Source organism: Pinus tabuliformis, chromosome 9, assembly GCF_031772625.1.
Source record: "Pinus tabuliformis cultivar Carrire ecotype Pingquan chromosome 9, CPIR1, whole genome shotgun sequence".
NCBI classification, from domain to species: Eukaryota; Viridiplantae; Streptophyta; class Pinopsida; order Pinales; family Pinaceae; genus Pinus; species Pinus tabuliformis.
Genome location: NC_142307.1, coordinates 1,982,441,945 through 1,982,468,615, shown reverse-complemented (window position 1 = coordinate 1,982,468,615; position 26,671 = coordinate 1,982,441,945).

Genomic DNA, 26,671 nt, shown 5'->3' with positions numbered 1-26,671 from the left:
GAAAGGATGAGGATGTGGAAGCATTCTGTTGTGCCATTTCTATTATCTAACCAGATTGGATAAACGAAGAAAGGGATGAATGGAAGAATGATGAAGAAGTGTGGCCACTCATTCAAAAGTTGTAGAAGATCCCAGTTAAAATAATATTGCTAGAACTTGATGAGGAAGGAGAAATCATAATGGAACCTAAAGCAGTCACAGTAACAAGAAATCGATCACTATGAAATTTATCAATTTAAGAGTATCTCATCAAGTGGAAGAACTTATCCGTTGAATATTTTATACATAAGACTCTAGAACTACTCAAACGTTGAGAACAACACTTTTTGAAGGAGAGGGGCATGTTAGGTTTCTATACTACTAGTGTAACCCCTTATTATTATTAGTGCAACCTCGTTATTGTATTATTGTGCCCATATAGTCCCTGTGTTGTTACTATTGTGCCCCATAGAAGCCCACTATTGTTATTGTTGTGCCCTTACAATATTATTTTTATGTAGGCTATGATTTTATTGGGACCCCTTAGACTCCTATATATTGAAAGGAGGTCTTGTCATTTGTATCATCCATGAATTGTTCATTTGTGTAATGTAATGTAGGTTTCCCCCTCGAAGAGGTTGATTTTGAAGTCGTTGATCTATATTTTCTATCTTTTTGTGAGCTGGTTTCCTAACACCTGGCTTGAAATGTGCTCTGCATAGTTTCAGAGCCTTGTCCTCTCTCGCAATCACTTGCACCCGAAAACGAAATATGATGCATCATGGTAGACTAGGGGATTTCTATATTTGATGTCGTCTCATCATGAGTGATTGCATAAACAGGTACATGAATGAGACATGGCATGATACGAACAAGATGAACAAGGAGCACAGGTTAGGAGACTTGTTCCCGGAGGGATGACCACATGAATCATACCAAGTTCCGAGTGAAGGGTACACATGCACATCCAACATCAAGCGAACACGAAGACCATCGAAGTCTCTTCACACCTTGTCATGCGCAGGTGAAGTTATGATAGACCAAGAGCACACTCATTACTCAGCAACACAATAACTCGACATGAACACCACCATCAACATGTACATACCAGCGGTGTCATGTCGAGTCATGTCATGATTCATCTCAGCCACATCACCACCATGGGCCATACGTGTTGTGATCAATGTAATGTAATGTGGAAGTCCAAGAGACCCAGATATGAATTTGAAGAGTCATGTCAGTTGAAGAGTCATGTAATTCAAATAGTCATTCAGGAAGTCGAAGAGTCACAACGGTCAAGTTCACCCTTGGCTATATATACCCCTCATTTGTACATGCAAAGGACTTTTCACCTTGGCTCCTTCCAAATAGCCTCGAGAGCCTGTAGTCTTTTCTTTAAGGAGTGAGAAATGACTCCAACGCCCCACTACTAGGGTTAGTGATGTATGGGGTACGGATGTGTCTTGGAACTTTCACTTAATTCAAAATCCTTTTAATAGGCCAACACGTTTTCACACATGTATTGTATTCGTTTGTAAGACTATTCTTTGATGCTTGTAATGGAAGTTGTTTTAACTTGTACTAAGATAGTTGAACTATTTCAGTTGTTTAAGTGCATACACTGTTGGAAATTTGTTGTATCAGTTGTTATCATTGTCTCACCCATGTGGACTACTCTATCGGACACTAGACAGACTCATTCTTGTAAACATGTTATAATGTTTGTCGCACTCATGTGGACTACTGTGTTGGGTTTTGTACGTGCTATATGTTCACTTTGTGTTTCTGACTATTGCATCTGTGTGGACTACTTCGCCAGAAGCTGTGCAAATCTTGTTGTGTTGTGTGTCTCTGCTTGAGTTGGGACTATTCCCTCTCAACTTGAGACTCACTCTCACCCTCTCCCTCTGCAGTGAAAAAACTTAGATACAAGTTACACTAAGCACTCACCAGGCACATGAACCTCGCTTTTTGAAGACTAAGTGAACCAATCTCATGTGCTAACAAGCAAGAGCTAAGGCATATCTTTAAGATAATGACAACTGGGCCATCATACCAGATGGACTCCTACACCAAACGGTTTTAGGTCTAGTTGGGACTTCATACCAGGGACATCCCGTGAATGTTGGCGGGTCCAGCACCAACAACAACTTCTAATAATGCATTATTGGAATTATGATTTATTTAGTACTCCTTATTGAATAATGGTGTTCATGATAAGTATATTGCTAATGTTGTTGAAGACACACATGATTGATGAAGTTTTGAATGATAACTACATGTTGTTGTTGTCATTTTCATAAGTTGCTTATGGTGAAATATAGATGATGTTGATCAAATTTGTTATGCATGTTTATGACGATACATATGACATGAAAAGAGAATGTTGATCTTGTTGATATGAGATCAAGGAGATGAGTTGATTTCACAATCTCATGATTGGTCAATAACGATGATTAGTTCATACATATCGTAGAAAGGGATCTTATGGATGACTACTTGAATTGCATATTGGTGAAATAGTTTTTGATGTGACAATTCTTCTTGTATGAAGATTATCGGCCAATAAAATGATGTTGCTGCAAGTTTCACAAAGACATGGTTATCAATATACTACTGCTACATCTGTGAGATGATACTTGGAAAAATGGCATATTTTGATGATGTTGAAGAATGATGCTACACTGCCCTATCTTGCTTTATAAAGATATGCTTGGTTCTCACTTATCTTTTTGATGTTGCATACTTGGTCACATGTTGATGATATTGAAGCTACATTGTCATATATTTCATATTGATGATGATTTGTTGTTGCTGATATCTATGGTGTTGTTGCAGCGGCTACAACCACCCTCCAAAAATTTTCCTTAGCTTCGTTTTGGAGCCTCCCTTCCAACCTTCACAACAGCTTGCCTTGCTTTGTCAAGTTCACAAGCTTCAGTGTTTTTCTTTCACAAAGGCAGCTTGATGCATTCCCCTCACAGGCTAATCACCCAGACTTGGTCCAACTGCAGGTAGAGTAGCTCCCCCAAGAAATTGCACAATTTTGGAGGGCAACTGGCCATCCCTCCAGAAATTGTGCAATCCTGACTGGTAGCCTACTGGGCTCCAGAATTGCGCAATTCTGGCAGTCAACACTCATATTGAAAATTGCACAATTTTCCCCAACATGGCTGCTCATCCCAGAATTTGTGCAAATCTAGGCAGCAGTCAGTTGCTCTACCCAGAAATTGCGCAAATATCTTAGGTAGTTAGCCCAACTCCCAGCCAAAAATGTGCATTTCCTTCAAACAGTCGAACAACCTCTTGCATGTGCAACTGAGTTGACCGGTTCCCTTCGATACCAAGAAAAAAAACTTGCATGCATGGGCTGCTTCTCCCAAGGAAACATGCAAAGGCATCCCTTGTTTCAAGGATCTATGTTTAGAAGTTGGAGGTTACATGCAAGGATCATTTCATAAACCTCTCACCAAGTGTCGCTTTCCCTAGATTTGTTGCATTCACGTCACAACCTTGATGTTACCAAAATGCATCAACCAGATGTTGCAGAGCTCATTCCTCACTTCAAACTTGTAGCTCTGACATCCCACATCACATATAGGAGAAGTCGACACATTCAACTTAGTTGTTTTGGGGTAAGCCAGCTTTTTATGTTTTCGCTTGTGTGAGTATTGTTTTCTTGATTTCAGTGTTGTCATTTACATGTATACTAGATTGTCCTAGCACTGTTTTAGTTTTCATTGCTATCTCACTACTATCACATGCAAGAAAATATTTTGCACGAACAGTCGCTGATTCGGCGAATCACTTCACCCACATGCATGTTTATCTTTTTACTGAATATTTCGTTCATGTTTGCATGCACTAATAATCACTTATGCTATCACTTAGTGTCACCATGCATTCAATGTCACATTTGTTTTCAGCTGCCTGTCAACGAGTCTAGGTGGCCTTGGCCTGGACTCTCCCTCACCAAGAGCCTCACCAAGACAACATTATGCAATCCTGAGAGGGAAGGCTCTGTCTTCCTCTTAGGAAGTGCATATTTCTTCCTAGTGACTATCCTCCAGGACAGTTTTGCGCATTTATGAGGGACAGTGACTGCTGGCCATAAAATTGCGCAATGCAGTCACTGAGCCTGCAGCGATTACTAGCTGAGATTGCACATTACACAATTCCAACAACCAGTAGCCAAACTGGACTATGTATTGTGAAATCACAATAGTCAGTCAGTCTCCCAACAACCTAGATTGTGCCTTGCGTAGTCTTGGCAGTCAGTCCCCTAACCGAAATAGTGCAACCTTCATGATCAGTCACACAGGTATGTTGCAAGTCGGTTCTCAAGTTCATTTTGATTTTCGACTGACAGGTTGCTTACCATGAGTGTTGCCATGTCTCCAAGTATAAAAGGTGTTCATCTGCCTCTCAATAGTGCAGGTACAATGTTTCCAAGAGAGCAGAGTCGAGGACACCGTTCAGAGCACACCTGGAGATGTAGTCGATAAAATGTCTATGAGCTTGCCTACTCACAAAGATATCAAGTTGTTCATAGACGAGGACATCAAGATATGCCAACCGCAGTATCACAGTGAGCAACATCATGAACAACAACTGAAGGAAGCATATTGAATGCAACGAATGCAAGAGGAAGGTTATTGACAACACAAAGGCGAAACAAAGTTGTGAGCTCAAGCAGATCCACTAATAATGAAAGAAACTTTGGAGACTTAGGCTATGAGGTGACGGCACAACACGAAGATCGCATGAAGACAGAGAAACAAAAAATGAGTTGCATGTGTTGAAGTAGCAACTCAAGGAAGAACATGAAGCTGCACAAATAGATGAATGAGTTGCAGCAAGAACAGGAACAACAGTGGGCACAACATGCACTCACGGATGAAGCTGCGCCTGTATAAGTTATAGATCTATCCCAGCAGCTGGCACGGACCAGACATGGTGAGAAGTGTTGTAGATCACATGCAAGGGATTTAGCAGCATGCATGACATTGTGCACATGCATGCGATCCAAACCATTAAGCACACTCACCAAGGCGAAGACAAGAAGCAAGTCCAACTGGAGATGAACATGTTTTTCGGCAAGTTGATGCGCATAACCACCAACACACACTTAAAGATTAGCACAGACACTAGGCATTAGAGTGTTGTTGGTTCAACCGCACCCAAGAAGACCATGCACATGTTAGTAGATGAGTTGGATGAAGGAGCCAAACCAATGCACCGGTTGCAACGAAGGTAAGAGTTCACTTCAGCAAGATATCACCATGACGTGCATGCACATCATCACGGATGACCAAGCTTGGCATCAGATCAGCACCTTCACCATCACAAGCATGCCAAAGAGTTGGTGTCATCACAATGGACCAAGTGTCAGTGATGTCTTGCATGGCTTGCTCAAACCATGTTGTCTCACATCAGTACATATGCATTGTAATGTTGAGTCATGGCAAGTGTAAGTCAAGTGTTAATAGTGGATGTAATAGTCATAGAGTAGGTGAAGAGTCATGAGGGTAGTTGAATGGTCACAAAGGGGAATGTCAAGGGTTACCCCACCCTTTGCTATAAATAGTCCCTCATAACTCACTGTAAGGGCTTTTGGTCAGCCAAGCTTCTGATAAGACTATCTTGGAGAGAGATTGGACAGTATTGTAATGCGCCTTGACTTTTCCACTGCACGAAGCTAGTACATCTCTTTGGATGGGCAGGAAGATGTGGTTGTAATGTTTCACTATTAGGGATAGCGGGTTTACATGGATGTATTGTATGATTGGAAGTTGAACTTCTTTATATAATAAGATCCAACACGTTTTCATGCATATGTTGTCGTTAAAGTTGGACTGTTCTGGTTGCTGTAGCAATGTATGTTGTTTAACTTATGTAGTTGTGTATGAACTGCTTTGTATGCAATTATATGAATCTTGTTGCAGATGTGATGTTGGTTTAACCATCACTTTGGATTGCTAGCTGACTTGCTTTCCAGCTTGTGATGTATCTTCGCTTGTGTGTTCCCTTCCCAGCTAAGTATTGTTACAGGTTGCCAAGGGGCGCACTCATCTCAACCCACCTGTGTTAGAACCTCTCATGCACCTTCCTTGACTCATTACAACATTCACACCCTTGCTATTGATAGAGTTATCTTACTTGCCTCTGTGCGACATCGCAGTCAAGACATTGCTTTACGACCCACTGCTGGGACTCCTACACCAAACGATTTGAGGTCTAATTGGGACTTCTTACCGAGGAGATCCCCTTACATGTTGACGGATCCAACACCATCAACAGGTGCAAATCCTACATAGTATATGATGGTTGTTGAATACTATCTTGGTCTTTTTACCTTACTATAGAGGTCTTTGGTTTTAGGTATAAATTCCATATATGTCTCTTGGTGTAAAGGTCATGTAAATGCCTTTGTTATAAATCACTGTAAAATTCAGTCGTATATGGACTATTGTGATCAAGTCATGTAATCCCATCATTTTGGGCATATGATGTAATGTTGGATCAAATATGTAACCCCTCTGTGTTGGGTGATCAATGTAAGCATGAGTCATTGGTGTTAGGAAAGGTCATGTCTAGTTGAGTCATGTACTTCTTTTATCTTCAGAAAAATTAGCATGTGCTCAAGGGGAGCATAGTCAGTGTTCAAAGTTCATTCTTAGTAGATCAGATCTACAATGCTCATGTCCACAAAGGGGGAGAAGCCTTCATTCAACATTGGTTAGCCCTTTTCCCTTAATGTCAAAGGGGGAGAGAAGCTTGATGACTTGGGAATGCTTGGTTAATTGGGAGAGAAACTTGGTATATCTACAAATGTGTTTATAGGGATCCATAGGTGGTGGTGACCAAACACCAAAGTGGTTGCAATCAAGTCCAAAGGGGGATATTGTTGGCATTATAACAAATGTGTTGTCCTTGATGACAACCTACTCAATAAAGATGTCAACATCATGGTAGTAGGATGAGTATTTATGCTAGTACAGATGTGACAGAAAGATTGAACAAAGGAATATCAATTCAGAGATAGAGGAATGATAAAGATGAAGTTTTACGGTGTATACGCGGGTTCTGTGAAGAAAATTCATGTATATACATAGGTATGGTGAAGCAAAGTTACATATAGTTTCCGCAACATGGTATTGTAAATACGAGGGGTCTTTACCATGGTATTGACACATAGTAATGAGTGTGACAATGGATATTTGATCCTGTCAAAGAATACAATCAGCATAACTATGGAATTTTTCTAAGGTATTGGCTAAGACCTAAAATATATAAGGATATGGAGATCAAAGTGTTTTGAGTGTGCATGATATGGGTTGTTGATGAATAATCTGCTTATGGGATGATGATGTTATGATATGTGTCTTTTAAAGTGTATGGCGATATTTGGGTTTGACTGATGTTTTGTTATGCAACGAAGGTATGATTCAGTAGTTAAATATCCCTACGCAGGTTTTCTTCAGAAAGATCAGGTACATTCGCAGATTTTTTTTTGGGTAGTAGCATATCGATTATGCAATATGGACAGTTCTGTTGTTGGAAATAACACTAAGAGGGGGGGTGAATCAGTATTTGTAAATCAATAACTTTTTCATTTCCATAATCAAATTTATATACGCTACTTCAATGAAGGGAACTCGTGTGCGCACGCAACTGTTCTTAAGGCAACCAGCGTATATCTAGTGAACTTATGATTCAGTTAATTCATCATATGTTGATCTTTAATCTGTGCATCAATACTTTATTAAACATTAAACAGTAACCATGTGCAGTTAATAACAAAATAAACCATCACACATAAGCAACACACATGAACACCAAGATTTAAGGTGGAAACCCAATGTGGGTGAAAACCACCTGCTTCTATCGTCTCTGTCTTCTTCTAATAATAAGAAAATCTGTTTACAACATTGTACTGGTGTAGACTCATACCAGTACGCAGGCTTCTACCTATAGAAGGTTACAACCTTCTCTCGTTCTCCAACTTCTACCGGAAGGGAGCTACAACCCCCTAGCTCTTGTACTAGCCGATATGTTTACTAGTATGTAGGCGTTGACCTATAGAAGGCTACGACCTTCTTTCTTCCTCCAGGGACCACGTTTCATAAATTTTCAGACTAGATACTATTGGTACACAACAATACACATGAAGGCCTCATTTCATACAATTTTCATATTGAACCCATCAACAACATTGAAGCTTAGAATCAATCATCTTTGCAATATAACCATCAACTACATCTGCATCAAGCAATCATTGAAACTCAATCATCACTCTCTAAATCAACCAAACTCAATCAATCAATGACAACCTCTGAACCTCTGACACAACTAAATCAACCATTCATTCATACTTAATCAACTTCAACAAATCCACTAGAATAGATAAATCAATGTAACCAGTACACAGATCTGAACCCAGAATACTGCATCATCATTTAGAACCAGTTGTAACCTCAAACATGCATCAGAGTATATACGCAACTTGGAAGAGTCGAACCAGCGTGTATATGCAACTTCATCAAAGTGAACCAGTGTATAGATATGTAAATACTTACTTATAACTTCGCTGCACTTCCCGAATTCAGATATACCCAGATCATCAAATAAAAGGATAAAACATGTGTTAGTATTTAGATCTAGCCCATCAGATAACATAATGATTAGTCATTATGATCCTGATCCATCATTAGATCTCATCCATCATAATTGAAGCAAATCACAATCAATCAATCTGAACACTGTCACCAGAATGCAATCACCAGAACATAAAGCAAACCCTAGAACTCTGCATCAACAACCAGAACCAACTGTAACTTCAAACATAGTTCATAAGGTATACATTACTTCAATGTGTCGAACCAGTGTGTATATGCACTTTTACCAAAGCGAACCAGCGTACATATCTGTAAATACTAACTTAAAACTTCACAGACATTCCAGACTTCAGCCATACCCAGATCATATCATTTACAGAATAAAACATGCGTCAATATTCAGATCTAGATTGTCCATGATCAAAACCACATAATGATAATACATTTAAGGTTTTATGATCCCAATCCATCAACCATCATCAACCACAAGGGTGCATCCTTAGATCAGATCAAGCAACACATCAGAAGCTCATAACTTGCATATATGATCTAACACTTCAGAAGATACTCAATACTTGCACAACTTGCCTAATGATCTTCTCCTCCTTATATACTCTTAGGCCTTTCTCAATACCTTGGACCAAAACTACTTAGGACCAATACCTTGGACCAAATACCTAGGGTCAATACCTTGGGCCAAATACCTCGATCCAAATACCTTGGACCAATACCTTGGATCAAAATACGTTGGTCCAAAACTTTGGTTTTCCACCATGTACGCGCTTTTAATTTTTTGAAACTGTGTGTATACGTTATACACTCCTTTGGTTCTGTTAACCCGCATGTATACGCTCCTTGGACAAAGTGAACTAGCGTATACCTCTCTTTCTTCATTCTTTGGAGTCTGATCTGTAATCCTTTGTTGTTAACCTGCTGCACTGTGAATTGTCATCTGAGAGAGTTGCCATTGTACATTACTTATGAACTGATTCCTTTGAACTGCCCTGCATTTTGTCACATCTGTAAACACAACTGCCATGCATTCTGTCACATCTGCTATCTCTTCTGTAGATACAAGTGAGTTGTTCTGCTACAAGTGGGTTGCCATCAAGTACAACACATGCATCATAATGCCAAAATCTATATGTGGTTATACTTCTTAAAAGGTGTGTACATACACAAAAGTGTCTTATAAGGGTCACGTACATATGCTAGGGTTTTGTTGATTATGATGTATGATTAGTCTTGTTATGTTTACTGTTGTTTGTCGATGAAGTTTTTCATGTTGATATGTGTTTGGCAATGATTGTTGAAGTTGAAATTATTATGTTATAAAATGTTGAATAGTAATGGTGATGCTATGAGATGATCTGTATTTGGTTTAGATATTTATGACAAGGTCAATATGTGTTTCAGTGATTGATTTCAGTAGTGCAATGATTCAATTTCAGGGTTCAGTGTTTTGAGATCTGTACGTGGGTTATTTGAAGAGAAAATGTGTATATACGCGGGTATGTCTCATAATAGTATCTTATATATTCCGACACAATATTGATTAGGGTTTGCAATGACAAATTCTAGATTTTGTGATGAACAATAAGTGTTCTGACATTTTGATGAAGGGTATATAGTGATTTTAGATGATCTAGTTGCTTTGGTTATTTGAGATTCGGTAATTAGTTTATTCAATGATTTGATAATTAAATTGGTTCCATGATTTGATACAGTGATTGGTTTCAATTTTTACTTGATATTGGGCTTAAATGATGGTAGTGGGTCCAATCTGAAAATTTGATGAAACGTGGCCTACAGATTAGAAGTTTTGGTTCAGGTGGATCCAGTATGAAATAATATGAAACATGGTCCACGGAGGTGATGAGATTTGGAGCCCTCAGTGCTATAGCTCTGATACCACTTGTTATAGCTCTGATACCACTGGTTATAGATCTAATCCGGAAATAAATATATGATAATAGAAAATAACCCAAGAATAATAAGATCAAAATATGGATAGAAATGAACATTTATTATCAAACCCTTAAGGTAGGGCAACACCATACATTCACTTCTTAAGGAAGGAGAACACTCCACAAGCCATATGCCTGTTCATACAATAATCCTTCACACAATATTCCTTGACAATCTCCATGTGGAGTCTCTAGCCTCTATATAGGCCTCATACATACAATACCATGGGTCATTACCATGGTTTCCTCATACCATAAACTAATACCATGGGCCCATTACATTATTACTAACTACTTGTGGTCCCTTACATGATATGGGTTAACCACTTTATTTATTACTATGGCCCATCTCATTATCACATTATTACCTTGGGTACCTACCTTGGTACCCCATATTATCCCCCCTAGGTATATAACATTCCACCCCCCTTAGCATGTTTCGTCTCCGAAACATGGGAAGAACACAAATAATAAGATCTACTCAAAAGAGTAGTCCACTGGTACCATGCACGTGCATCTAGCCATCAAAGAGAAAGGTGAACCTTCGATTTCACTGGTGCCTCGCTCGCTTGAGATGGAAGTTGACGGTGGTAGCTCTTTTGTGTTGATGTATAGTAGGTGGATTTGTGCTCCTCTCTATCTATCTTACGGGGGTTGTTGTCCGTGTGTCTAATTGGTTTCCATCTTGATGGTTGTCTTGCGGGGTGATGTGGGTGATGATATGTTGAAGTTTTAACCCATGATGGCTTTTTCTTTAATTCACCCTGTTGTGGTGCCTGTTGTGGTGTCTTCTCTTCCAATATGACTTCAACCACTGATCCCTCATCTGATGTACCTGTAACATTTTCTGCTTCAGCCCCTGTTTGTGTTTGATTGTCTATCATCACTGGCTTATCATCTAATATGTCAGACCCTGGAACATCTTCTACTTCAACGTTCGTGGACTCTACCTGTTTATTGATGGAAATATCCTGTAATGTAATTTTCTTCTTTTTATACCAGAGCTTCAGGAATTTCTTCTGCACATTAATATTGATAGTACCCACCTCTTCCATCCAAGGGTATCCCAAAACAACATCCACATTAGCCATATCTGAAGCATAAAAATTAGAATGCAATACATACTTGTCCATAGAAATCTTCAAATCTTTATAAACTTGAACATCCTCATTATCAATCTATGCGGTTTCAATGTGTTTTGCTGGAACTTGCAATCTTTTTGCCAAATTAACATTGATAAAATTATGCTTGCAACTAGGATTTATAGAAACCATGATCTTCTCCTTTTGAATCAATCCATGAACCTGTAATAAGGATATACCAGTAGGAAATAGCCCCACATGTTTCTCCTTATATTGTTTTCTGGCATGAGACCATCTGTCTAGAAGTAATTTTTCAAATTCTTCATCGGGCAGGTTGGAACACTTCTTTTGGTTAAGTAATCCCCACCATGTGGCCGCCTCATCTCTAAATTGTTTCACTACCCACCGTTTCCAACGGTTGTTCCATAACCACTTCTGCTTTTTTATGTATTCTTCAATAGTAGGACCATTATCTTTTCCTGTAAATAATAGAACCTTGCTAGAAGCCATAAAGAGGGTTTTGAAAAAAAATGGTGAAAATTTGAATTTGTCACAATTCCGTCAATATTGCTCAGAATCTCTATTATGACCTGTTTTCAGAAATGGAACAATCATTCTGCATCTGCCCATGTGATAGAAATCCTGATCCACGCACTTGGAATTTTAGATCTGTGTTGCAACTCTCCCACTGTTACCAAAATTTCTGCAAAAAAGAGCTGATTTTAAATCAGCGATATCTCCCTCATCCGGACTTCGATTCGATTGATTTATTTTTCTGAAATTGAGTGTTTTTTCATACAGAATCCAGATCTACAATTAGATTTTGCCGATCTTGCACCAAGACGTCCATATCTGTGTCGCAACTTCGCTGCCCCGAAAAATTGTCTGCAACCCCACTGATTTTTAAATCAGCGATATCTCCTTCATCCAGACTCCAATTCAACCGATTTTTTTTTTTTGAAATCGGCTATTTTTTCACAAATAATCCAGATCTGCAATTAGATTTAGCAGATCTTGCACCAAAATGTACAGATCTGATCTGCAAACTTCGCCGCCCCCGAAATCCTGCAAAAAATAATAGTAATAAAAAAAAATTCTCCACTGTTTGCCCAAGAAAGTGCTCAACGACAGATCCCGTGGTTTAAAGACGCCGGAACACGTCTCTAGCTAAAAAAAAAAAATTGCTAAGAAATGGAGATCCCACTGGCCCTGGAAAGTGCTCTGATACCACTTGTGATAGCTCTGATACCACTTGTTATAGCTCTGATACCACTTATTATAGATCTAACCCGAAAATAAATATATGAGAATAGAAAATAACCCAAGAATAATAAGATCAAAATATGGATAAAAATGATTCTTTATTATCAAACCCTTAAGGTAGGGCAACACCATACATTCACTCCTTAAGGAGAACACTCCAAAAGCCATATGCTTGTTCATACAATAATCCTTCACACAATATTCCTTGACAATCTCCATGTGGAGTCTCTAGCCTCTATATAGGCCTCATACATACAATACCATGGGTCATTACCATGGTTCCCTCATACCATCAACTAATATTATGGGCCCATTACATTATTACTAACTACTTGTGGTCCCTTACATGATATGGGTTAACCACCTTATTTATTACTATGGCCCATCTCATTATTACATTATTACCTTGGGTACCTCCCTTGGTATCCCATATTATCCCCCCTAGGTATATAACACTCAGTGAGGAAGTCAAAGCTTCCTTCAAGTGGTAGTTGGTAAGTCTGATCAGGAGATTGGATCTCCCTTCTGGTGGGTGCCGATAAATGAGATCAGGGGGTTGGAGCTCCCTTCTTGTGGGTGTCATTAAATTAGATCAGGGGGTTGGAGCTCCCTTCCAGTGGGTAGTGGAGAATGAGATAAGCTTGTGGCCTTTTGCACATGGGTGCCTGCATACTAGTAGGAGTCTACGCCAGTACAAGATTGTAAGAATTTTTTCATTATAATAAAAGATGAAGGCAGAGACGACAACAACGGTGGTTTTTTCCCACATTGGGTTTCCACCTAAAATTCTTGGTGTTCATGTGTGTTTATGTGTTGCTTATGTGTGATGGTTTATTATGTTCTCACTGCACATGGTTAGAGTTTAATTAATGCCTAATGAAGTATTGACACACTAGTTCAAGTTAAATAGATGATGAATTAAATGAAAAGTTAGTTAAATAGATATACGCTAGTTGTCTATATAACAATCGTATACATACACAGGTTTACTTCATTATAGCCGCGTATAGAAATATGAATGCATATTCTTTATCTAAATATGTTGCAAATTGAATCAATTCGTTCTCTCGACAAAAATGCTCGAACTGGGTGTTATGCAACGGTATTAGTTCGTGATGAATCTGGTATGGTTGTAAGTATAAGGCTCGTACTAATGGTTGTGAAATCGATGTAGTTCCAAGCACGCCATGAAGGTAGTTGCCTCCTTGGTGTTTGACATTGTGATGCTTCCAGTCATGATGGGTTAGGCAATGGTAATTAGAAAAAGGAAGGGGGTTAGGGGGAAGGAAAAAGACCAAAGGGGTGTTGGGTCGGGGAGCAAGGTGGAACCTTAGATTGGTTGTTCTTGTCAAGACTATAAACCTTGGAAGTATGACCCTTGCTTCATCTTACCACCAGCAACGGGAAATAAGACCATTGGGCCCAAATCTCATTAGAGAAAGCCATTAGAGGATAAATTGGCATCCATGAAATGATAAGCATCTCCGTATTCGGATCCGCAGGATTAATTTCACCCCCGTCCATCAGATTAAAAGCCTCCATGGAAAGAGCGTGACGATCGAACAATAGTAAAAAGTCATAGAAAAACTAGGTGGGTAAGTATGTGGATGGCTATGAGTGATAGATTCAATAACACCATCCATGACATGGGATGCCCCTGGTGTCGATAGGTCACCTGAGTGGGAGCGAGGGGCATCAGGAAGATATGACGAGAATGAGCATCTATTGTATTCTCTATGTCCCGATTCTCTACATCCTAGGTCTCTCTATTCCATCATCTGGCTTATATTATTTATGTAGCATTCAAAATAAATGACTTTAACAAATTACGTTAATACTTTCGTATGTTATGAATAAAGTTTAAATTAATTTTTAAAACAATAATTCACCCCTCTCAGTATTTTTCCCAACAACCCAAAGTTGAAGGTTCATACACTCCACCAACAAATAGCTCCACATCATTGAACTAAGAAAACATGGAACACTACTTATATGTGATGCATTGCAACCTCCGATATTCTCCCATATTTCATGTGGATAATTGTCCTCAAATGTTTTTGTATTGAAAATGACATACAAGTATGCATAATCTTGGGTTGTTTTTCCTAATATTTTATATATGTGGCCCATTCAACTTATGCAATAAGATATAGCGAAGTGGCTGGAATATATGAATTCAAGGTTTTATTTTGATCAGTAAATTGTTGAATTCGATTGGCTATCTCCATATGTATGGAAATGTGGGGGAATTGTGTGAACTTCTCACAACCACTATATCATCACAGGCATATCACACGTGGGATTTCGTTATGCATTAGAATAATTATTTATCCTTCCATATAAATTCCGTGGTGAATAACTCGTGTAGGACTCATGGTGATAAGTTTTCAATAGATATTGGTTATATTGGCAAGGTAAAAAAAATGAATGGATATAGCAGGTGTTAAAAGACGGTAATTTATTCATATAATTTTTTTCTTTTTACGAGAAAAAAAAGGAAGTTTCTAAGAGGTGAATGTGAAAAGTTACAGGGCTGGTCGAAACTCATGTTTTTTTATATAAGTACGTTAGAAAGGATTGTCTTAAAAATAATCATATATGCAGTTTGCAAATGGAAACTAGATATGCGATGATTTGGGGTATGTATTAAAGACTTAGAAGGATGATTATTGTCTTATAAATAATCACATATGCAGTTTGCAAATGGCAACTAGATATTAGATGATTTGGCGTATGTATTAAAGACCTAGTAGAAGGGTGATTTGGGGTATGTATTAAAGACGTAGAAAGATTGTAAAATACAAGAATCTTCAGCAATTAATACCATAATTTAATGTGAGGTATATTAGATAACGTAAGTTAAAATAAAATTACTGAAGACAAACCATTTAGAATTTAAATTAAATTTTGATGTATGGAGGGTGAAAAGGCGTAACACTAATTTTGACACTTTAGATTATATCATAAAGATGGATCAAAAGAAATAAAAAGCATAATGAGTGAATGTAAATAATTGGTTAAAAAAAAATTGTTGGAGATGGATGGATAAACAAATGTGTTTACAGACACTATATATACCTATCTAATCATGAAGTGAGAACAAAGTGAAGTCTAAAATATTGGAGACAGATTGTAAATGGGAAGAACCAATACAATTGTCTAACATTCATCTGACAATTGAGTCAATTTCCATTCAACAATGATAGAGACCATTCATTTGTAAAAATACCTATAAAAGGAGGTAGCTCTCTTAGAACAATGATATAGACATTCCCACTTGCCATATACCTACATGATGCCATAATAGCATTTGTAAGAATACCTATAAAAGGAGGTAGCTCTCTTAGAACAAAGATATATAAATTCCCACTTGCTATATACCTACATGATGCCATAATAGTGAGTGAAGGTGTTCGTTGGTGTTGTGAGGTTTCCCTTTTATTGTTTCTTTCCCTTATTTCTTGCATCTAATCTTTGTGAGCTAATGGAGACCTCTTCCCAAGATAATTCAAGGGCGCAAAGGCAAAGTTCTATAGGTTAAAGGCTTAGTGAAGGTATCAACTTTATTTTTGTTCAATTTTCACTCTTTACTATTCACAAGTATTGATGATGTGATGGGCATGTAGGAGTAAATGATGATCTCATCATGGTATTGATCTATTTAAAAATGACTTTGTCTTTTCCTTCATATTTTACAAACAATTTTACACAGAGTTGTATTCATAGATCAAAGCAAGTGACTTTGTCTTCTCCTTCATATTTTACAAACAATTTTACACAGAGTTGTAGTCATAGATTGAAGCAATAAAAGAACATTCATTTATCATTCTTAATTCCCCATGTTCTATAGTATTTCATTTTATTTTTGTTTGCATTATTTGTTTTCATTTATTCTTAATCTCTTTATTAGAAAATTTTACTGTGCAAGTGTTCTATAAATAATTTTTTATTACATGAATATTTTTTTTAATGTTTCTTTAAATTTAATTTTTAGGTTTTGGTTTTATGGGCCCAATTCTTTTAATCTTTCTTTAGGTTTTAGTTGTTTTAATCTCAATCTTTCCCTCTTTTTTTTAGATAATGTTAAGTAATTTAACTATTTACTTTTTCACTTGTTTATTTTTTTTGTTTTATTTATGGTTAAATAAGAAAAAATAAATAAAAATCAAATAACTTGTAAAATACAAAAACAAAAAAAGTAATTAATGCATTCACTTTTAACTCATAGCCTGTGCAATAGATTATTCACATATAAATTCAAGATTGGAATTGGTTGTAATGGATCTTAGTTTAATTGTTGTTTTAACATTATTCATAAGAAATTTATTAATTGTATTTAGTTGCACATTTAATTTACTAAATAATATTTCTTATTCTCATTAAATCAACACAGATACAACAATTTAAGTACATAATTAAGGAGCTAATTTCACAAGTTATGTGCATGGTTCAATGGAAAAGTAATTAGTTGTATAACTTGGAGTTCATGATTTTAAACCCCCACATGTTCATTTTGTTCACTAATGTTATAATAAAGATGGGGTATATTAACTCTTTTTTTCATCATTGCTAATTGTTGTATAATGAAGTTTTATGTACAATCAAGAAACATTAAGTGTTTAATATGCCTTCGCTCATTCACATATGCATTTAATACTTTATGAGGGATATTGTTTAATTAATTGTTCATGTATAAGCTTTATAATCAATCTCCTTTCTTCTTCTTTAGGTTTCATGCAACTTATGCTCTATAGGACTTTAGGCCTTTTAGCTTAAGTTTTGACTAGCTCACTGCCTTTTTTGCATCTATAGTAGCTCAGGCCCTACAATGATCCAAGGTCCAAACCTTGGAAATCTTAATGGTTCACTTCCTTGTATATAACTTTGCATTTAATGTTAGATTTATTTTAGTGAGTTGTTCTTTATTTCACAAACGAGATAGTCACTCTAGGACTCTTCCTTGTGAGCGACGATTCTATTCTCAGTGGAACATTCCATTCTAAACAATCAACAGAAAAAATCTCAAAGGTGGTGGTACATGCCTAGGGTCTCTAGAATCCCTTTCATGATCATAGGTACATCCCAAGATGGATCCATAAAACTCAGTCTTAGTGCTGGTGTAATTTGGCCTCATATGTAGCACGAACTCCGCATATATATGCTTTGAAAAGTAAAAGGGGACTTGTTCATGGTGGGGGAACTGGTCCCAAGCTCCAATGACTCAATCATAAACAAAAGGGGTTGCATCAACATTCTTAAAATATTTGAGTGGAATCAGACGTTGATGTCTAGCACAACGCTTCGGAGGGATGATGAACAACTTCCCATGAACATCAATGTCTTTGGTGGCATCTTTCTACGCCTCCCAAGTATGTGGGCCTCTAACCTCCTACCTCTTAATCCTTTGTATGGAATTAAGGAGGCAGCTATGTGGGTCCACCTTCTGATAAGTCTCGATCAACCTATCGATGTTATACAACATCAAGGACAAACTACATCTCATAGACGAACTAACAAAGATTTTACCCAACTCTCGTGTGATCCATGTATGTTGGGCCCTAACATCCTCTAGTGTATTATTGGTTGTAGCATCGTCCCACGGAGGGATCGATGCTACACTGTGATCTTCAGCTTCGCCTTGTTGAGGGTTTATAAATCATAAACATAATTTAACATATATATATAACAAACTAGAAGCATAATAACATATACATTAAATTCAAACACATCAATTAAAGATGATTTAAAAATTAAAGACAATTTCAAAACATATACACATAAAGTTTTAAGAAGATTTAAAAATGCACCTGTAGCAGGTGAATATGGTCTACTATTTGTAACATGATCGCCAATAGAGACAAAAATACTACCTCTAACATGTTGACTAGTGTCGAAGCCAAGATCTATGAGTGGAACACACACTCTAGTTGGGCTACATGATCTATCATGAGCTCGACCATGTATAGTAGATCCCCGCCACACTCTGACATCTTGGGGTTGGGAAGCATATAGGAGATGGCTTTGCATGTTACATATAATACATATAAACTAATCCAAAAAAAAAGTTGACTATACTATTAAATATGACACATATAAACTAATCCAAAAACAAAATTGACAAAAAAACCATTTATAAATTCAATTAGAATAATCTAGCATGAAGTCCTAAACTTTAGAGTCCCTTTTTGGATAATTTATCAACTAAAGTATTGAGTTCCATGTAAACACAATTGAAAGAAGTGATTAAATCTACCTTCACACTTTTTTCCCATTTCTAAATAATGCATTTTATTCATAGAGCATAAATATGTAAATATATATGTAAAAAATTGAAATAAACTTATTTGCAAAACTCATAAAATTTCATGCCAACCAAATACTCCATTAGACAGAGTTCTTCTAATATTTGACTTTGACACATGACATGTACTAAGTGCAACCACATGAAGACAATGTTTTTGGTACAACACACTACATAATGAAACAATATGGTACAAATTAAAAAAAGAGAAAATTATTTTATTGAATTTGCACTTTTCATCGTGGATTTAATGCATGTATCAATGATACATAGTTGAAACTTGAAAAAAATATATATATATATAATGTTAATTAAATGTTATAGTTATGTTATAGCATATATTATGCTATAGTTACAATGTTATATTATACATTTATAATTATTTATAGTCATATTACATAGTTAAAAATATAATTACATATTTAGCTTATGTTGTTTATCTTATATATAATATGTTATATCTAATTATATGTTATATATAATTACTATAGTTGAATGTTATATTTAGTAGGTTATATATAATTATAAGTTATATTAAATATATGTATAATTTAATTTTATATTAAATTTATTTTATTTTTTTGTATTTTTAATTTAGATAATATTTTATTTAAGTAATTAATTTTTTAAAACTATATCTTTTAACTTTGATAAATAGAAGCTCACCATGAGCAACCATATTCATTATGTCAATCTTAAACTCATAATTTGTTTAATTATTGGTTATAATTTGGTTATTTTATGTTTCAAAGTTTTTTTTCGCATATTTTTTTTGGTCAAATTTATCATATTTTGAAACAAAAAATCAATTTTATTTCACTAAATTCCTAAGAAAAAAACTTCAAAACATAAAATAATTAGAAAATAAAAATTTTACCATTCAAAATTTGAAAAAAAATCATAATAAACATATTACCATTGCATTATTGAAAACTTATACAATGAAAAAAAAAAAAAAAACTAATTTATCCAGTATTTTTTGTGGTTTTCAAGGGTTTTCTTGGTGTTTTTGTGGTTTTATAGGTTCTTTTGGTTGTCAAGGGTTTTCTTGAAGGTTTTTTGTGGTTTTCTAAGTTGTTTTCTATTTTCAAGGCTTTTCTTAGTGGTTTTCATGGTTATTTTTGGTGGGTTTTGTGGTTTTTGTATAATGGGGTTTCATTTCAAATTAATTTATTTTTTTTGCAAGAAAAAATAATTCAATTAGAGAAACAATGATAGGAAGCGTACCTTGGCCTCCAGAAAATAGTTGGTTTGATCTTTGGGGATGTTGGTGGGGTTGTTGTGCAACTGGATTGAGCTCATTCATCTCCCAAACCCTTAGTCGTATAGTTAAAACCCTCAATTGAGTTGTTTTCTACCTCACAGTCTGCACGAAATGACTTGCGCGAACCATGACTATGGCTTTTAATGACAAATAGAGGCTCGATCAAGCCATGTGTTAACTCAAGATACATAGGAGTTCAATCAATGGTTTGTTTAAATTCTCAATCGAGCTATCTCTAAGTCCTTAAGTGGCTCAATCGAGTGCTTAAAAATTTCTCAATCGAGCGCTTAAAATGGCTTGATCAAACTCCCTTTTTCACCAAAATGCACCTGTGCTTTGCCAAAAAGTGTAACCCAACTCCATGCATAGACCCCATTCATTCATTCATTCATTAGCAACACATCACAATGTATAGCAGTATATCTATGCACAATTATATAATAAGCAAATTACACATGCATAAATTATGAGCAGCATAAAAAATCAACAAGACATATAAGAAGACACTGACTGTATGGTGGAAACCCTTCCGGGAGAAAAACCACCATCTGCTTTGTATTATTCGTTCTTCTTCTTATTAGTAAAATATTCATTACATCATCATATCACTAACCACCACTTGTATGCAAGGTACAATTTTCCAATCATTCGAGCAACCACTTGCTCCAAGCCACTACCTAACAAAAGTCACCACTTCCTAAACTTTGCAGGTCACCACTTGTTGGAAGCCACACTCCTTCAACTATCTAGGTCACCACCTACTGGATGCTCCAACACTCAATGGTTTTTCTAGCCACCACTGGAAAGAAGCCACCACTCTCAAGTTCTCATGTCACTGCTTAAAGGATGCCATTACACCCTAAATCAACAAGCCACCACTTGCCTCATTGAAAGCCCCAACCTTCAAGTTCTCATGAACCACTTTTCATGCATTTTCAAAGTAGGATCCGTGATCATACAAACTCAAACAACCATGGGCCTCGTTCCATCCCATTTTCACATTGGACACACTACGACTCTTTTGCTCAACTGATACAAAAACTCCTCAATATAAATAACCTCTCACCATCAACTTTCCCTCAACAATACATCAACAACCTACATCTCTCACTCAACTTACTAACACATTGCATTGTATTTCACTCATACATTAGTTCAGAAGCACCTCTCGCCAAATTTTCAACTCACAACCTCACCATACAATATATAGCCCCAAACTCACTCAACCAATACATAAGAATTCAAATCCTCACCATACATATTCTACTCATCAAAGCTCGAAAAAATGCAACCAATATCACATTCATACATTAGACCCAGTATACATGCAAGCTATAACAATGCATATATTGGCAAACATACAAACACAGTAGTTGTAACGATATATACACCCCTACAATAAAAAACATGTCAATCATACATAAGCACAACATATGCCCCTGCAATCACTACAATTCCTCACAAATCCTCTATCCAACACAGGCACCCACTATCGATCTCTAATGCACTATCTCTAATATTTAATATCTGCAATAATCCACCATAACGCACTTCGCCTCTCTGCCATCAATGATAGGTATATATCATTTGGACCTATGCACACTTCAACTCTATCATTCACACCCTGACTCCGGTATTATGTAGATGAGTGCTCCATGCTTTGTCCATTCACTCTCTTCTCACCCAATCACTTTTCCACAAGTGTTCAAATCACAGCTACAGATACATTGATTTGCCTATTCTATGTTATATGCACTCTACAACATAGCCACTTCATCGCACTTGCAACCAATCCTATCATGTGCATTGTCTCACTAACAATGGCACACTTTAGCACCAAACATAGACTCTCTATGTACATATTTTTGTCATCGGGTCTAGAGTGATGCCATCAATCCTCTTTCGACCAACAAATCACACTAGGTTTCTATAGGGGCATGCACTCTAAATCTAATACATGCATTGGCCAATGTTGGCTCTGTCCAACACTTGGGTATTTAAACTTTTTTGCATAGGACTAGATACGTGACACTTTAATGACCAGAACATATCTTTATCAATGTGTTTACACATGTGGAGGAGTTGAAACATTTGATCAAAATCAGATCTGCGCTTACTTAATGACTATATCAATGCCACTAGAACTCAACCAACCAATCAATGTGTTCAAATACTTCTTCGACCAAATGAAGTGATGACCACATCAACTATAACTTCAACAAGTAAATGCATTCACATGAACGTTGAAGACACCCCGATCAAACTAAATCATTGGGAAATTACAATGGTTTGTGCTTGTGGAATTTCATTTTTGCACCTACAAGGCAATGTTGTTGGCACCTAACTAGTAGCCTATAGCAATCTGCACTGATAGAACATGGAAAGAGCGTAGCACTACCTTAGTGTTTCTCTTTGAAGAAAGGATGACCATGTCACTAAAGTAAAACAAGGAAAATTCAAAGGCTCACTTCCTAGAACTTCTTCTAACTTCATTAATCCAACTTCAACCCTTTTGTAACACCTCCAAGACCTATACAACCTCATCAAACCTATATCAATCATCAAGAACACTTATTCACATGGTCATCAAACCCGTTGACATAAATACCAACACAACTGTCTCTAGGGTTGACATCAATGCCAACACTGTGTTTCCAACAATCTTCCCTTTTAACATTGATGGCAACCTTCAGACACTCCAACTAATTAATCTTCATCACTACTATCTAGTTGATCTCACTCTTTGCAAGTATTTGTGACACTCTCCCCCTTTGACATCAATGAAAAAGGGTTATCTAACCTTCACCGAAACACCATGCTGAGACATATGAATACACCTTGCTAATACTAATTGATTTTCAAATGAAATTGGGTCAACTACGACCAATCATCCCTATATGATAGGCATTAGAATCAAAGCAAATATTATCGCATGTAACCAAAATGCCTCTCTACCAACACTGTACTCTTCTCTCACTAAATATGCTTCCCATGAACATGTACTAGGGATTGCAAAAATCTCCAAGTTATTGTACAAACACTTCTTCTACTGACATTACCTCCTTGCCACATGCAAGAGGCTACACCAAGTTTGACCAATGACTCCATACATACCATAGTAAAATGATAGACAATGAGTTACATGGAATTCAATGAATACAAGGCTATATCAATAAGATACAACACTGAAAGAATAACATCCACAAGCTCATGCATGGTTGTAGTATGACTCTTTTTTATGCAAGCCAAGACTCATGACTCACCTATGCATGCCTATTACAATGATTACATAACCAACAATCCCAATGATGAAAGAAATACAAGTACAAGGATACATCTTACACTCAACATGGAAAAAATAGAATGACCCATTGATATGCATGCCAAACCAATGACTCCTCCTATGCATGACTATGACAATGAATTTCTTTCCCATGAAACTCTCAACTAGCTTGCCACACATAGTCGAAAGACAACTCATTCCTATGCACATACAACCAAGTGACTTTCTCTCCAATGCATGACCAATACAATGACATATAATGCAAGTACATGGATACTACATCAATGCACTCATCGATGCTTACATGGCTAAAACATATAACTTCTTTTATGCATGCCAAAAGACTCATAACTCTCTTATACATGGCTAAACCAAAGATAATCTTCAATACATAGCTGGTACAGGGGCATTTCAACCAATTTTCCAATGATACACATACGTGCATATGGTTGAGACAACATTCCACTAATGCTAATAAAACATGGACCTGCTACAAAACAAAAAGGAGTGCAAGTGAAATAGTAATGAAACATAGCCCTTGAAACCCTAAGGCCATGCACAACTCCCCTTAAGCACATGTACCTATATACACATGTTGATCATGTGGACCTAGTTATGAATTATAAGCTCTTGAACGCATCATGCATTTGCTACTACAACTTATACAAATGTCTTCAACAAGCTGTCATGTGCTCCCCTTAAGGCTATGCATCCCTTGTAACACCCCACCCCACATTTACTTGCTTTTACAATCTCACCAGGGTAAACATGAGCTGAGAGTTACTATGCTTGACCCAACATCCAAGTTCCAGTTATGGAAGTGGGGTCTACTATCCTGAAACTTACTGCAATCTCCTAGGGAGAACTGATCACCCAGATGTCAAACAACATCCATTGGCGATCTTTCTCTAAGCTAGAACTATCTTTTTAACTCATTTTACAACCTAGTTTCACACATGCAAACCTGTACATGCGGCCAGAAGGCTTCGGCAACAAGCACAACCTATCTTTCGTGTAGCTACAACCAAGATTTTTCAGTTAAGAGAGTGTGGCTAGAAACCCTATTCCGGATTCTTAGGGCTAGCTACAATCCAACTACCGAGAACTCTCCAAAATTATCTCGATCACCTATAAGAGCCATCACTCTCTATCCTTAGCTCAATTCCTACTCAAAATTGTCAAATACATGATAATCATTTATACAAACACTTTGTAACCATAGTACCTATAGGTCATGAATGCATATATGTTAACTAATTCATTAAGTTCATCAGAGAATCATCAAGAAGGCTTACTACCCTCTCCTACTAGTTGCAACAACATGCATTAACTCATGCATTCATATAAAGTAACCAAGAGCCTATAAAACCATGGAATGGATCCATAAAAGGAGAACATCTTATAATGAGAAATATGTAACCATGCATGTAACCAACATTTAACTAGAATGGAACCATGACAAACCAATCATAAAATCATGCATTAAAGAAAAACTTGTGCTCATTAATCTCAATAAGGATTAACGCATAATGTCAATCAAGTCAGGTACTTTCACGTACCATCTAACCATAGATTGGGGTTGAAACAAATCTTTCTTTCAACCCAATCACCTTCGTGCCATATTCCAAGCATGAATGTGAGATCTCATGGGATAAACCAAACCATAACCAAACATGGACTCCAGAGGTTAAACCACCTCCACCCTTAAGCCATAGTGATCTCACCTAAACTGGTCCAGAGATCACTAAACCAATACAAGCTTGAATGCCTTGGAATTTCTTCACCTAATTAGAGGATTTTTTCTGTCTCCACCCACCTGTCAAGGGATTCTAGGAGAAAACCATCTCCACCCCCAACCCTTGTGATTTTCCTGAGACAAACTCATCTAGATCTAAAATCTACTGGAAATCCAAAGTTCAACCAAATAGAAAACCCACTACATCATGGCTATCTGGAAATGGAAAAGGAAAATTTATACACATTGTTAATCTAGGAAATCCCATCCCAATGACAACAAAACAACCAATAAACTAAATTCATGTGCAATGCATTCAAATATCAACAAGGAAAACATACACGCAACCTATTACTTGCAAAATCATCATATTGTAGTTGCTCTTCCAATGTTCCCCTCACATTCCCTTGCTTTTCCTTGCTTGTCCTTTGCTTGCATGTTGGTATCCAAGTGTTCTCTCTCTCATGTTGTAGTTGTTCTCTCCTCTTTTTCCTCCAAGTCCAAGTGAGAATGCTTCAATTGCCAAGTATATCCAAAAAAAATATGTTCCTTTTTGAATTTTTGACCGGAGAATCCACAGTAATCGAGTTTTTACACCAACGTTTCAAATCCCAAATGGGATCCATCATCAGGGTAAAGAGAAAGATGATGGATCCCATTTGGGATTTGAAACGTTGGTGTAAAAACTCGATTACTGTGGATTCTCCGGTCAAAAATTCAAAAAGCACAAACCACAGATCTCTGAAATCCAAAATATGTTCCTCTTTTATTTTCTTTTTCTTTTCCCTTTTCTTCAATTTCCCTTGCATGCATATTCATCTTTTCATCTTCCTTTCTCTTATTTTCCTTTATTCCTAATTTAATTAATTGCCATTTAGTGCCCTTTTTCTTTTGCCAATTCTAATGCTAATTTCCATAGCAAATAATTAAGCATAAGTGGACCCCAATGTAATGTTTTTTCCTTCATTCAGCTTGGAATATGTGCACCATGACCTTAGTTTGAATTTTGTCTTTTATAATTCCCATTTATTACATGGAAATATAACCCGAGGATGTTACACCCCTCATATATGTTTTGCGGCCCTTTATGAATATGCATAAGGTAATAATAGGTTTCAATGTGGACTAGCTTCTCCTACTTAGATTCTAAAGAGGAAAAGATTGTCCCTAATCTCTTTC